This window comes from Crocodylus porosus, unplaced genomic scaffold (assembly GCF_001723895.1).
Source record: "Crocodylus porosus isolate Cpor-Errol unplaced genomic scaffold, CroPor_comp1, whole genome shotgun sequence".
NCBI classification, from domain to species: Eukaryota; Metazoa; Chordata; order Crocodylia; family Crocodylidae; genus Crocodylus; species Crocodylus porosus.
The window spans coordinates 30,306,020-30,320,185 of NW_017728909.1; positions in this window are offsets into that span (position 1 = coordinate 30,306,020).

Genomic DNA, 14,166 nt, shown 5'->3' on the forward strand with positions numbered 1-14,166 from the left:
TATCTGAAAAAGGACTTTTTGTTGTCCTTGATGCCTGAAGCTAGTTGGAGTTCAGTTGCAGCCTTGGCTTTCCTGGTTTGGTCCCTGCAGGATGGAAGGCCAGTGGGAAAGGTGTCTTGGCCAACAGTGGTGCCCCTGAGTCAAACTGCCCTGAATAAATCTGGTAGGTTTTAATGGCCCTGGCAATATGGGACTTCAGTCATACCGCACAGCACACACACTAGGCCAAAGGTTCCCAACCACTGGGCCACAAAGGGTTGGCTGCTGGGTCATGGCACAAGCCCCCCACTTGGACCGCTGTCTGTCTGCTCAGGATTCATGTCCAGGGTTAAAGCTGGGTGGGGGGGCAGCCCTGGGAGGAAAGCAGCTGTCTCTGTGTGCTCTGTCCCACTCCCACCACCATGGCCATGCTCGGTGAGGCACTGCCTGCACAGCAGGTACTGGGGGCTGTGCCGAGCTGGGCAGGAACCCCCAGCTCCACCTGCAGCTGGGAAAGGGGGGATGCAGGCAGGGAAGTGCCCAGGTCAGAGGGAAGGGAGGCAGCTCCACTTCTTGCTCCTGTGGAAGGCAGTGGAGCCCCTTCTTCCTGGGCAACCCCAGCTGGGTCCCCCCCGGCCACTGCCAGTGCAGCCCCCTCCCCTGCAGGGTCCCTCAGTGCCCGCAGCTGCGGTGCCCCACCCACACCCAGGTACAAATTTAAAGATGAAAATCAGATTGTTTCTATACCCAGTCCGCAAAAATTCTTTGAGTTAGCATGCCTGTCTGCAGTATAAAGAAGGCTGGGAACCACTGCTCTAGGCAGACCAAAGGCATGGTGTTAGGTAGAGTTAAACTTGGGCCCTTCTACTAAAAACATAGGTTCCTACCATATGACCTACAAATGAATCTTATTAAGGAATGAATCATGGAAGGTCCTGAGCACTGTTGTCCAAATCCAGCAAATAATTTAAGCATATTTCCAAATTATTTTAATAAAGTCAGAGAGGGGCCTTCACACGTTAGCTTTGGGAAATTAGCCCTTTTGAAGCACCATGTGTATACCCATGTGCTTCTGGTTAAAACTGTCCTCATTTGCCCTGTTGAATACAGTTCTGTCATAATCATTAGTTCCATGACAGCCACCAACTTCCAGCCCAGTAATTAATGTGTATTCATGCCAAAGGTGCAGCTCAGAAGGGATGACACACAGTTGTCTTTCTTTTTCCCCTCTACCCTAGGCTGTCTCTCTGCGTCAGATTGTTTTCCAGTATACAAGCTAGGGCAGCCTGACAACTGCTCTAATTCACTATGTGTGGGCTACCAGAAATTCTAGTAAGTAATCATGTCAGACGAGCATTGTTGAGGTGCATGTATAGGCCATGCTGCCTTCTGAATATTTCCTTTGGATGCAGAAAGGAGCGATTCCTACTGAGTGTGCTATATGCTAACAAACAGTTTTATATGTAGACACATGCTTTAAAAGGAAAATAAATACATAATAACCACCAGGAAGCAAAGCCACCCTCTGGGCTGGCTCCATTTCTAAGACACAGGGATTAGCAGAAGCTACAGTAGGACTGTGCTGATCTGTCATTAGCTTTCTGCATTTTATATAGGGATAATTTTTTTGTTGAACAGGTCAGAAGTAGGTAAACTAATGAACACGCTTATCTTTTTTTTTTTTTTTTTTTTAAAGCAGCAGCAAATCGTAAATGTATGCATGCATGCATGCAATTAAAAAAAAAAATTTCAGGAAAATCTGTGATTTGAAGGAGTTTTAAACTTTATTAAGGAATCCAACTTTAGTTGCTAAATTTGTCCTTTGATAAAGAGATGCCTAATTCCCTAAAATACATGTAAAATCCAATGTTTATAGTCCATCACTGTATTCCTTTAGCCCAAGTCAGTGTCTGCAGACTCTCCTTTACATTGAATTTGGTATTTTTAGCGAGTTGGGGTGCTCTGGTTGTTAGAAAAGGAGCTAGATCCTTTTCAATTACAGCAGGTCAAGGCTAATTTTGGCACCCAGTGCACAGATCACAGACTCTGTCACTGATCTCTCTATAGGACAGGTGGAGAAATTATCTTCTTCCTACAGGCCACAAAGGAGCAGCAGCCTCAGGGCTGCTACTGCATCCTCAGATCTTCAGTCTGTACATCTGCACTGTATTCACAAAGGACCAGTCTGTTTGCAGATCCCAATGCTGAATTTATGAAGCAATATCCATGTTGTAGTTGCACCTCTCTCTCCAATACAATGTTGCTTTTCCTTGAGCTGCATCAGTGAAAGCCAGGATTAATGTTACAGGCTGCTCTAAAGCAGATCACACCAATAAACTGAGATTAAAAGGTTGTCAGAGAGATATCACTGAAGCTTTAGTAATTGCCATGTGAAGTCATACAAAATAAATTACCAACTGCTGGCTCATTTTCTTTGATCGTATTTTCACAGCTGGGTGCAAGTAGATGAAAACAAGTCTGAAAAGTTCACTTTTTTCTTTGATTTTGATTAGTTTTCAGGCTACATGTTTGTTTTTATCCTGAAATAGCAAAGAACTCTGCAAGGCAAAATTACCTTCTTCAGGTCTTTCATTGACTGCACTTATTCTGGATGAAATTCAGACCCTGTGCCGGTAGGCAATATATGATCTAGTTATCACTTAAGCCCTTAACTGGGTCTTATACATGGGACTTTTGCTGGTCCTCTGCACCCAGTTAATCACAGATGTCACAGAAATGACCTCTTGTCAAGGCAAATGAATCCACAACAAGCTCCTTGATGCTGTGGCTAAACTGCTCCCTATCTGAGCTACTGGGTTTAAAGCTAGCTCAGGCATTTCTCTGCTGCACTGCAGTCCACTTTCTACAAGTTATGTGGACACCTTGACCACCTGTAGAAGCTTCACGCCCCATGTCACTTTGATTCACTGCATGACTGAAGCAACCACATGAACCTTCTGTTGCTAAAGGTTTGCCTTTAGACTTTGCTCAGTACCTTAAATGCCCTTAAATCCAAAAAAATGCCCCTGAAATATTTCTTCAAGCACTAAAAAAACCCAATTATGGACCAATTGGAGAGCTCCAAAAGAAACATCCCCCATGTGTGTTATGAAACTTGGAGATGGGTGGTTTGGTGGGCATTAAAAAAGGTGGCAATACACAATCACAATTTGTAAAGTCAGAGATTGTTTTACATTCCCAACCCTAATAGGAGAAAATATTTACACTTTTCTAAGCAAACTTTAAAAAGTCTTCAGAAATGGAAAAAAATGTGAAGTCAGTGTTTGTACATGTAGGGGACCTACCGGGGCCGATCTCCGCATGGCCCACCTATCTGTTCTTGGGCTAACCACTTGACTTCTCACCTGCCATGCCTTGGTCTTAATTGATTAATTAATAGATGTAATTAGGTGGGAGGCTGCCCATTTACTGCCCCACTGCTAGGGGGTGCTATCTGCAGCTCCATTCCTCCCCTACACTGCAGTCTAAGCCTTGCAGATGACATCCCCCACAATAGGGCCCAGAATCCTTCTATAGGACCCCCAACTGAGTTCCTCCCTTCAGGCAGACTCTGCCACCATCATACCAGGCCACAAATCTCTCTGCCATCCATTCCCCTTTGGGTGTGGTCCCCTCACTGGGACCTTCAGCTCACATTAGCCCCAGCCCACCTCCAAGCCAGTCAGGACCCCTAACTCTTGGGTGTCCCTCTGGGTGGGCCTCCTTGCCCTTCTGACCCTCCTGGTCCTGGCCCCGCCTGTGCCAGTCGGGGAAGCTCTGGCAGGCCTCACTGTATGACCCATACCCTTATCCTGGGGTCCCCCTCTCTGGGTCCTCCAGAGCTGGGGTTACCTTACACCACAGCTGGTACCTCAGGGTCTCACAGGGGACTCTCACTCCCCCCTGGACAGCAGGTTGTAGTGCTACTACTGGTATTATATTCAACCCAAACTCTGCCTCCCCACATTGGAGGACTTACTGGGGTAAGGACTGGGTTACTCTCACTCTCTGGCTGAGTCCCCTCTCCCTTCACAGGGCTCTACACACTGCCCCCCTCACACTGGGGGCTCCACACACTCATAGCACCCCCTTTACTCCAGGTCTCAGGGCTTCCCTCCACAGATGGGCTCAGGTGGCTGTAGCCATACCTGGCCCCAACTCTCCTCTTCAGGGTCTCAAACCCCCACAGGGCTCAGGTAGCCTTGGCCACACCTGGCTTCCAACTCTCCTCATCAGGGCTTATACCCCCACAACTACCTCCAGTGTACCCACCCAAAGGTGATGGCTAGGGGTTAAGGCACCCCAACCCATCTTTCACCAGGGTGATCACTGCCCTGGCATTTCCTGGGGGCTCCCACACCACTGGAAGCCCCACCAGACCACCCACTCCCAGCAGGGTGTAGTTTCCAGCCAGGACCCGGACCCAGACCCTCCTACCATCCCTACAGCTCCCCCCTTACCTCCCAATGAAACTCAGCAGCCTTCAAGCCAGTCAATGTTGTTGCCTGCCTCCAGGCAGCCAACCCGCCTTGTTTATATAGGCAGTCCTGAGTCTAAAATGGCTGCCCCCATTAGGCATCTGGAGGCTGCCAGCTCCAGGGCCTTAAAGTGGCAGGCACCCATAGTGCCCTGCCACAGTCCAGATAGATAATTACCAGTACAAATGGCTGTTTGTGTTCCTGTACTGTGCTCCATAAGGCCGCAAGGTGGCCAGTTCTCAGACCACATCGAGCTGAAGGGTTTATGTTAACATGACATAAACCAATTAACACTCGTTTTAAACAGCATCTCAGTGTAAACCAGAATGAACATCTTTTACAAGACAGGGCAGGGTAACATGTTTTAGCCAAAGTGGTTATTTGTATTTTTGTGACAAGATGAGCTTTTTAAGGGGAAAAGATTGGAAAAATGTCAAGCTTTCATTTTTTAAAAATATCTGAAGTAACTTTTGTATCCAAAAATATTGTTGAAATGGTTAATGAAATATTTCACTCACTGAAAACTGAGCCTTAAACATTGATTAAGAAAAAAAAGAAAAAAAATTCCTTCAACTTTTTGACTAAATTGTAACTATTCTTCCCATTTTCTGCTAGAAATTGTATCTAACATCTCTCCCAACCATATAGTGGATCCAGGAAAAGAAACAGCCAAACAAACCTTTATATATCTGGGCAGTCCTTTATTTAAGTAGTAATTTTTAGTTACAAGATAAGCATATTGGGTTGAGGGTTCACTTGTTTCTCAATGTATAGATGTGAGCTACATGTGCAAATTAAGAAGCCAACAGACATTGACTCTCACAATTCCCCTGCAGTGATCTGCAGATTTGCAGTGGTCATTATTTCCACCTATGGGCCACTGCAAGAGATCAAAACTTCCATTCTTCTAGGTCCTCTATTATGCAGAGTGAAGAACACTGCTTAAAAATTACTGGTATGATACGGTTCATCACTACATATTCGTTCATGTAAATCTGATGGCTGAGTCCCTGTCAGAATTTAAAACATGTTAAATTTGATAATACCAGAGAGTAAATGCTACTAGACAGTGTGCTCAAGGAATATGCTGCCTCCCCATTCAGTAGCTTAATTAATTTTCTCATTTCCTTTTGTCAGGACATGCCTTTAGTATGAGGACAGGGTTTTTTTATGTTTTTAAGAGTTTATATGCAGTTGTCCTTATCTTCATTAAGCATGTCTGTTGTATGCACAGATGATCCATGCATGGAGAACCACGAAGGTATTGGGTGTGTTTTATTTTTGAATTTGTATGGTTAAAAAAAAGGGAGATTTTTATGTCTCCGCAAACAGTCATTTTACAGAGTGATAACTCTGCACTAAATAAACAATAATAATTTGAGGACAGAATTAAGCTGGTAATGTGGAGCTTTGCAAGTGAGGTTAGTTTAGTTATTTCTGGACACTTTTCACAGTTTGCTTAGAAAAGTGTAAATATTTTCTCCTATTGGAGTTGGGAACGTAAAACAATCTGACTTCACAGACTGTGCTTGTGTATTGACATTTTTTTAATTACCCACCAAACCATCTGCCTCCAAGTTTCATAACTTACACAGGGTATGTTTCTTTTGGAGTTCTCCAATTGGTCCATAAGTGCTTTCCAGTGCTTGCAGAAATACTTCAAGGGCATTTTTTGGATTTAAGGGCATTTAAGGTACTGAGCAAAGTCTAACGGCAAACCTTCAGCAACAGAAGGTTCATGTGGTTGCTTCAGTCATGCAGTGAATCAATGAGACAAGTGAAGGAGCAGAATTGGGGAAGTTTAAAATACCTTGCCCTCCCCCTTTTTCTGAACAGCCTACTGTAGGACTGTATAAGAGAACTTTTTGATACCCCCACAAGATTTGTGCTACACGGGTTAAGGCCTGTTATGTCTGCTGGTGTTCTTACCCTTGATAGAAGGTCAACCTTCTAAAATGATCATAGAATCATAGACTCATAGAATCAATGAGTTGGAAGGGACCTAGACAGATCATCTAGTCCGACCCCCTGCCATTGGCAGGAAGGAGCACAACAGCAGATGATGCCGAAGCACACTGTTTGCTGCTTTACAGTTTTCTTATACCCTTAGTCCAGCCTCTTCAAAGCATTCTTTTAATGGTGTAAATCAAGAGGGTCCCAGGCCATAATTGACAGGGAAAATCCTGTCATATAAAGAGTTTCAATGTGAATGAATTACCTTTTTCAGTGACAAGGGGTTATCTGATATCTCAGGAAACTGATTAACAACCAGGAAAAACATAAAGTTTTAAGGCGTAACCAGATACCTAGGAGCCAGCTTGAAATTATTATGAATATAGAAGATATACTGGGAGGGATACCACACTGCTTCTTCTCAGATGGCCTAGTTATGCTTGCACTGTGAAGTCAGCATCAGTGTTTTGTATTTTACCTGTTGTGAATAAGCCTCAGCTTAGCATGACTTTCAGATCTTGCTGTACACTTTTAACATACTTAAGGGGATTACTTGGAGTGTTCATAAACTTTGTGGGGAGGATTTCCACCAGGCATCCTGGGAAAGTTTGACAGCATTTGTGATCAGTGCTCCAACAGGCTGGACGTTGTGATGATACCTTAACCATTGTTCAAATGTCACCCATACCTGCTCTGACTCGGTCTCTTGCCTCAGCATTCCCTAGCCTGGCAACCGAGTTTTAGTCAATTTAAGTTTAAATAGACCTCCCATACTAAGACTGGGGAATGTACAGCTCGAGATGCCTATTAAACTTTTCTTCTGCTTGGTTCTGTTTGGGGTGGGGGTGGGGAAGAAACAGTCCTTTGTAAGACCAGCAAGGTGGGTGCCAGGCTTCCCTCAGGAACACAGTGCTGACAGGTAACATGAGCAGATACCTTGACTGAGATGGGCAAGTAGAACTTGGTTCTGGAGTTTGGAGTCAGACATCTGGATGATGTGGCCGGGTCAGTGAAGCTAATGTCAGATGATCACCACCTTGATGCTTGCAGTGTTAGCTTGCAAGAGAATGCTAATATTGGTGCATCTATTTTCCCACTGGATTTGAAGGATCTTTTGCAGACAGTGTTGATGGTACTTCTCCAAAACTTGAGGTGTCTCCTGTATATTGTCCACATATCAGCTCCGTACAGTAAAGTGGGGATCACAACTGCTTGATAAACCATGAGCTTGGTTTTGGATCTGATGTTGCAATCTTCTAACACCCATTTCCTCAGGCATCTGAAGGCTGCACTTGCACATTTGAGGCAATGTTGGATTTCTTAGTTGATGTCAGCCTTCTGTGAAAGATGGCTTCTGAGGTATGGGAAATATTCAAATGTTTTCCAGCCTCATCTTGAATCTGAATGACCAGAGCTGGGGATAGCTCATTAAGAGCTTGTTGATGAAGAACCTTATTCCTCAGAATTTTAAGTGTCAGTTCCATTTTCTTGTATGCCTTGGTAAAAACACTGATGATTGCCTGAAGGTCTGCTTCTGAGTGAGCGCACACTAGAGCATCATCAGTGTACTGAGGTTGGGTGGTCTTGGTTTTGGCTCAGAGTTGGCTGAGGTTAAACACCTTACCATCCATTCAGTAGTTGAGCTCCATCAATCCAGTTATCAGTATTTTCTAGGATTATATCTAAATCACGTATGCTGAATGAATAGAACCAATGTTTTGTTAGTAAACTCATCCAACACTCTACTAGTTGAGTTCAGTCCCATTACAACATTACACAGTAAATAGTGGGATAACTTGTGTAGCATTTGAGAGGGATCAGATGAATGGATGTAATCACTTGCTCTCTGGACTATTTTCATCTTCAAAGGCTGGAAGGTGGTATAAATTTAGCATCAGAAGGGGCAACAGTCCCTAGAAACCTCTTCCTAAAGATCTCTGCTGCACCAAAGACTTGTCTGTACAAGACTATCTCATGTTCTTCCCTGTTTACAGTTGGAAAAAATCCTGTTCAGCAGCTGTTCCATTGTCATTACACAATAGACACGTCACATGCTGTGAGATACAGTACAGTTTCCAAAATATTAACACTAGGAGGGTGCCTGAATATAGGTGCCTACACAGGGCTTAGAAAACCTAAAGAAAAGTGACCCAGTATGCACTCCTTCAATTTAGACCGCTTTTACTGACATATCAATGTAGGGATATAGGAGCTCAAGTAGAGGCATCTGGTTTTCTTTCTCTTGGTTTTCTCCTTTCGTTATATTGTATTTCCCAAGTCTGTAATGATAGGTTAGATCTGAGGTCCCAGGTTTCAGTATGGTGAGTGGGATCTGAAGATAACTGAGCACCTTTTAGGGCTGCCACCACCTGCAGATTAATTAAAAGAGCATGGAATAACTCAAAGCTTACCATCAAGACCAAAATGCTAGTGTACAAAGCTTGCATACTCAGCACTCTCATGTATGGTGGGGAAACACGAACAACTTATGCACATCAAGAAAAAAGGTTAAACAGCTTCCACATGCGTTGTTTATGCTGCATATTTACCATCAAATAGCAAGATAAAGTTACAAATGCAGAGATTCTTCAAAAGACAAATTTACCAACTGTGACAGCCCTACTCAGAGACAACTGCACTGGCTAGGCCACCTGAGGGGATTGGAAGATGGATGTATTCCCAAGGACATGCTATATGAGGAACTATCAGAGGGAACAAGGACAACAAGACGTCCCAACTTCCACTACAAAGAAGGGTGCAAGCGAGATGTGAAGGTGTTTGGAATTGTTCCTGACCACTGGGAAGCCTTGGCAAGCAATCAGAATGAGTGGCGTCACCGTTTCCACCAGGGCATTGAAATCTATGACAGGAATTGGTTCCAGCTGCTTGAAGAGAACAGTCTACAGGAAGCTAGCAGCTCCCGAAGCACCCAATCATGACACGTACACTTACAACCGCTGCCACAGATCATGCAAATCTCAGACTGGACTACTCAGTCACTTGAGATGCTGCAAACCATCTACACCATAGGATGCAATATCCACCATCTCTTGCAGATGAAAAGGTGCCAATCATCAAGTAGGGTTGAACTTGTGCAGTGTTGATTGTGAACATTTTTAAATAGCAAAGTAAGGTACTAACAGCAAAGGCCACCTTCGGTGGGATGGTTTCCTCAAGTGTAACATCTCTATTCGTTCTGTCTTACTCATGGTTCTGGTCTCTCTAGTATTTTTTGCAAAGATTTATATTAGACAGCAATTGACTGAGTGTTTGCAGGTCACGAATAAGCCAAGTAAATTACTATGGGATATAAATTACCCTTCAGGACATGTATTTCCAGACTAGGAATCTGTCAACTCCTCAGCCTCTCTGATTTATCCTTATTATTTATTGTTATAGACATCTGTAAAGTGCCCTTCAGGGTGCCATATGGTGCATTTTTCTTGGTTTAGGTTAACAAATAAGAGAACAGAGACCATAAATAGATGGTATATGTGCTGCTAGCTCCTGTATCACTAAAACAGCTCATCTTAAAAAACTGGGGAAACCTAGCCAGTGGGATGAAAGCCAGGAAGTTGCAGAGCCAGTGAGTTCTAAGCAAGTTGGGAAAATATTAGTTTAATCTGTGCTCTAAAAACAGGGCTCCCACAAATATTGAGAACCTTGGGCTCCCACAAGGTTATGTAGGAGCAAATTCTTAATGGACCGGGTACTTCAAATATTTTATCTGTGTAAAAAAGAGAACTGGTGAAGGCATGCTTATAGCCATGATGCTTTTGTCACTGATTCCAAGCCTTTGCATAGCCTACTTTAGCGAGCTTCTTTGCCCAGAGCAATACTTATACAAGGATGGATTGTATGATTCTGTGCTGGATTTTCCTTGCCACGGCCTGGCCCTGTGTCTGTAGCATTTTCTTTAGTCCTATTGTATAGATAACTGATTAAAAGGGCATGGGTAATTCTTGCAAAAGATGAGCTGTTGAGCAGCCTCAGTGTGGGCCATTAGTATGGGTAGTCTTGGCTTAGTGTGTCACATAGCGGATTGAATAAACCAAGATTTTCTTTGCCATTATAATAGCGCATCTCTTTCTACATTTCTGGTTCTACTGCAAATAAAGCTGACTTCGACAGCAACGCAGAACTTTATTTTGGTAGTCACAAGTAGCAGATAGTTCCACAGGAGTGCCTGGAGGCTGGCAGACATGTCTTGTACTTGATTTAATGCCTCTGCTGAAGGCTCAATACATGCTGCTTTTAAAGGGAGCAGGCCCTAAAGATGCAACCTGTGCTGTCAACCAGCATCAGCTTCCACCCAAGAATTGGTTCAGAGCAGGCTGCTGGGCCCCAGCCCTGCCATTCAGCCACATCTTTTTGTGGCCTGCAACATCTCTGGCTGTGCTAACCTGTTCTCTCTTGTGCTGTGAAAGGCACAAGGGAGAAGGGGCTTCCAGTGCCCCTCACCACTTTTTTGCACCCAGGCAGGAGAGCCAGAATCTGGCCATGAATAGAAGCTGTGCTGCTGTGATGTGATAAGGGCTTTAGTAGACTTACTGTAAACACTTATGTAGTAATTTTCAGCCATAAACATGCAGCTCTCAACAATACTCACCTGCCTCAGTAATCTTCATTTTCTGGATGGGGAAGCTGGTCATCAGATGAGGTCCAAGTTTACCACACTGACTTTTGCCCGACATCAAATAGGAATACTGTCCAGCGCCTGAGACAGTCCAGTTCTGTATCTATTAGGCCCTGCTGTTCCTAGGCTGGGTTAAAAGAGAACAAATGGAGAATGTAGGGTCTTCGTTTGCCAGCTCTGTGGAATGGCAAGTTCTCCTTCAGCTGCGAACAACTGATTACCACCAGCTGCTCCCTTTTCAAGTCAGTGGGCTGGATCCTGAAGACCGTACTAATTTCTTATTCAAGTAAAAAACGGATGAACTTGATCAAGAGTTTTGGCACACTGAGGATAACAGGACTTGAATCACTCATTACAGCAGGGGCTCAGCACTTCCCAGAGTTTTGTTTCTAGTTAGATCCAAAGAACTAAATGTAAAGTGCATTTAAATGGTACTGGGGTTAACTTGCAAACAATGCTGTCTTTGTGTTTGCTCCACAAATTTCTCTTGGTGTTTGTCTGTTTCCAGCGAGTTGATCACATGTTGCTATGAGATCTATTTTGCTCTGTAGCTTATTTATTATATTCATCCCAGGACAACTATGAAAATAGCCTCTTTTAGTGGCAGTGGGGCTGAACACTGCAATTTATGTTCTAGAAAAAATTAAAAGAACCAAACCATTAAAATAAAAAACCTGGACCACTAAGGACAAAAGAAATATCATGAGATACATTCTCTAACCGTGCTCCTATAGTCTATTGTTTGTCCTCCAGTGATGCCTGGAGGTTCACACCAAGTGTATGTACAATAGCGAAGAGACAGCCCTTACCTTGAAGAGGTAGACAGACAGGATGATTTTGTTATTCCAGTTTTCAGACAGCAAGCTCACGCATCTTGGTGTAGTGGGGTAACCTGACTACAGTCATGCAGGGAGCCTGTGTCTGAATCCCTCAGCTGAAAAGGGGACGGGTGATGAGACTGTCCTGTTAATCTCTGCCTCACAGGCATCATTTATTTCTAAATACGAGGTGCAGAGTGGTGCCTAGCATCTCTCAGGATGTCAGTGCAGGAAGCTAAACATACCTCTTGGAAGCACTGCCCAGCACCTGAGCTTCTGCCTATCTGGGGCTAAGTACAGACATTCAAAAAACCCGATCCTGAATTCATTCAATCTTTCCAGGTTAGGTTTACCTGCATAGATTGAACCAATTTGCAAGTGAACAGACACTCGCTTTTGATTCCAGAAATAAAGCCACATGCTTGCAGTAGCTCAAGCTAGAAGCCGGGTGGGGGCTAGAGCTGTAGGGAAGCTGTGCTGAGCAGGGGCCATGTGGCCAGGCTCCAACAGGCTGAGTATGAGTGGGGAGGGGTTTAAACCCCCACCGTGGCCTGCAAGGACCCCAGCCAGGGTGTGTCTGGAGGGGGAAGGAGGAAGCAGCCCTCGCCAGGCATTTTCCACTCCCGCCCTTGCCACTTGAGCGGCAGGGGGTGTCGGCCAGCCCCAGCAGCAGTGTGAAATGAATGGAGACAGGGGTTTAATTCCCCCTCCCTCTGTCCCCTGTCCTACTGGCACAGACCCAAGCTGGGGTCTGCCTGGCAGGACTCAGCAGCCCACGGTAGAGTTCCCCCACCCTGCTCCCCCCCCCAGCTGCTGCAGCGGCAGGGCTGGGGTGGTGGCCAGATGCTGGCTAGCATGGTTCCTTGAGGCAAGAGGGCCAGGGAGGGGGTTTATTCCCCCCTCTCTCCCCTCAGGGGACCATGGTCAGGGTCTGACAGCCCTGGCCGCCACCTCTGCTGCTTGCACCCAGCTGGCAGACCCTGGATGGGAGTCTCTGGGGGGAGAGGGGACAGAGGGGGGAATAAACCTCCTCTCTACCCCCTTCGCCTCAGGGGGCCATGCTAGCTGGCGTCTGGCCATGCCCCCACTCCTGCTGCTGGGCCGGTGAGGGGGGAGTGACTGTCATGGTGTCCCAGGGAGTGCAAGTCTCTACCCGGTGGGGGGGCTGTGCTGTGGATGGAAGCAGGGTGGGCATAGCTGCCACAGCCTGCACAGGTCGAGTGGCAGCGGCAGGGCTCAGCGGGGTGGCTGTTGGGGCTAAGCCAAATTTTTGGGTGGCTGTAGCCCCCTGAGCCCTCCCTAGTCCCACCACCACTGCTGCCCCGCTCAGTCTGCAGCAGCCCAGCCCCTCCCTGGAAAGAGTCTCGTGGTCCCCAGGACACTGTGACACTGGCTGAGGTCTGGGACAGAAGTTCCATAAATTGGTTTGACCTCGGTTAGTTAAGTCTGATACTATATTCCAGGTTTATCTCAAACTGGTTTCGCTGATTTTGAAACTGGTTTATGTGCACTGAACTTTTGTTCTGTTACAGGTTTAAACCAGTTTCTGATCACTGAAACCAGGTTATGTGTACCTTCTGTCCCTAGTCTGGAAGACTGAATGGCAAGAAGAGTTTAACCGTATCAGTGCCTTACATTAATACTCTTTATGGTATCCGGGTCCCAGGTGACGAGGTAGTACCCAAATCCCTTTGCATTGTCGTTTCATGGCTCCTTCCGTTTCTCCACTGCACCCTCTTAATGTAGGCAACTTGCTTCTAGACTACCAGTTCCATCTTGCTATATATCTACAATGAATGAGAGTCCCCTTCCCACCCACCCCCCCTTAAATGTGGCACTACTGTGACTCTTACCTGCCTGAGGTCAGTCTTGAGTCATGGAGACAGCCTCACTGCCTTCACAGAGAGGCAACGTGCTGAAGGTGATTGCATCAAACTAACGGACAGGAACAATTAACTATGTAAAGCTACTGCTCCATTTCCTGAGCTGGAGTGAGGGAACTGAGGTGCAGCCTGCTTGTGTGCCTTAAGGATGCAGACTGGTACTGCAAGGTATACTTGTGATTAACAGTGACTGATGACCTTGCATGAGAAGGAATCATATCAGCATGCAGGTAAAGAGGAAAGAAGATGCATTACTATCAACTTACATGATTGCTTGCAAGTACAACCTATAATTTGCATGTGTTCTAGATTCAAAGACCTGGAATTAAAACAAAATTGGGAAATTGTCAGTGGAATATTGTAGCTCAGTCAAACCCAGAGCTGCTGTGGAAATGTTATAATGACTTTCTTCATTTCTC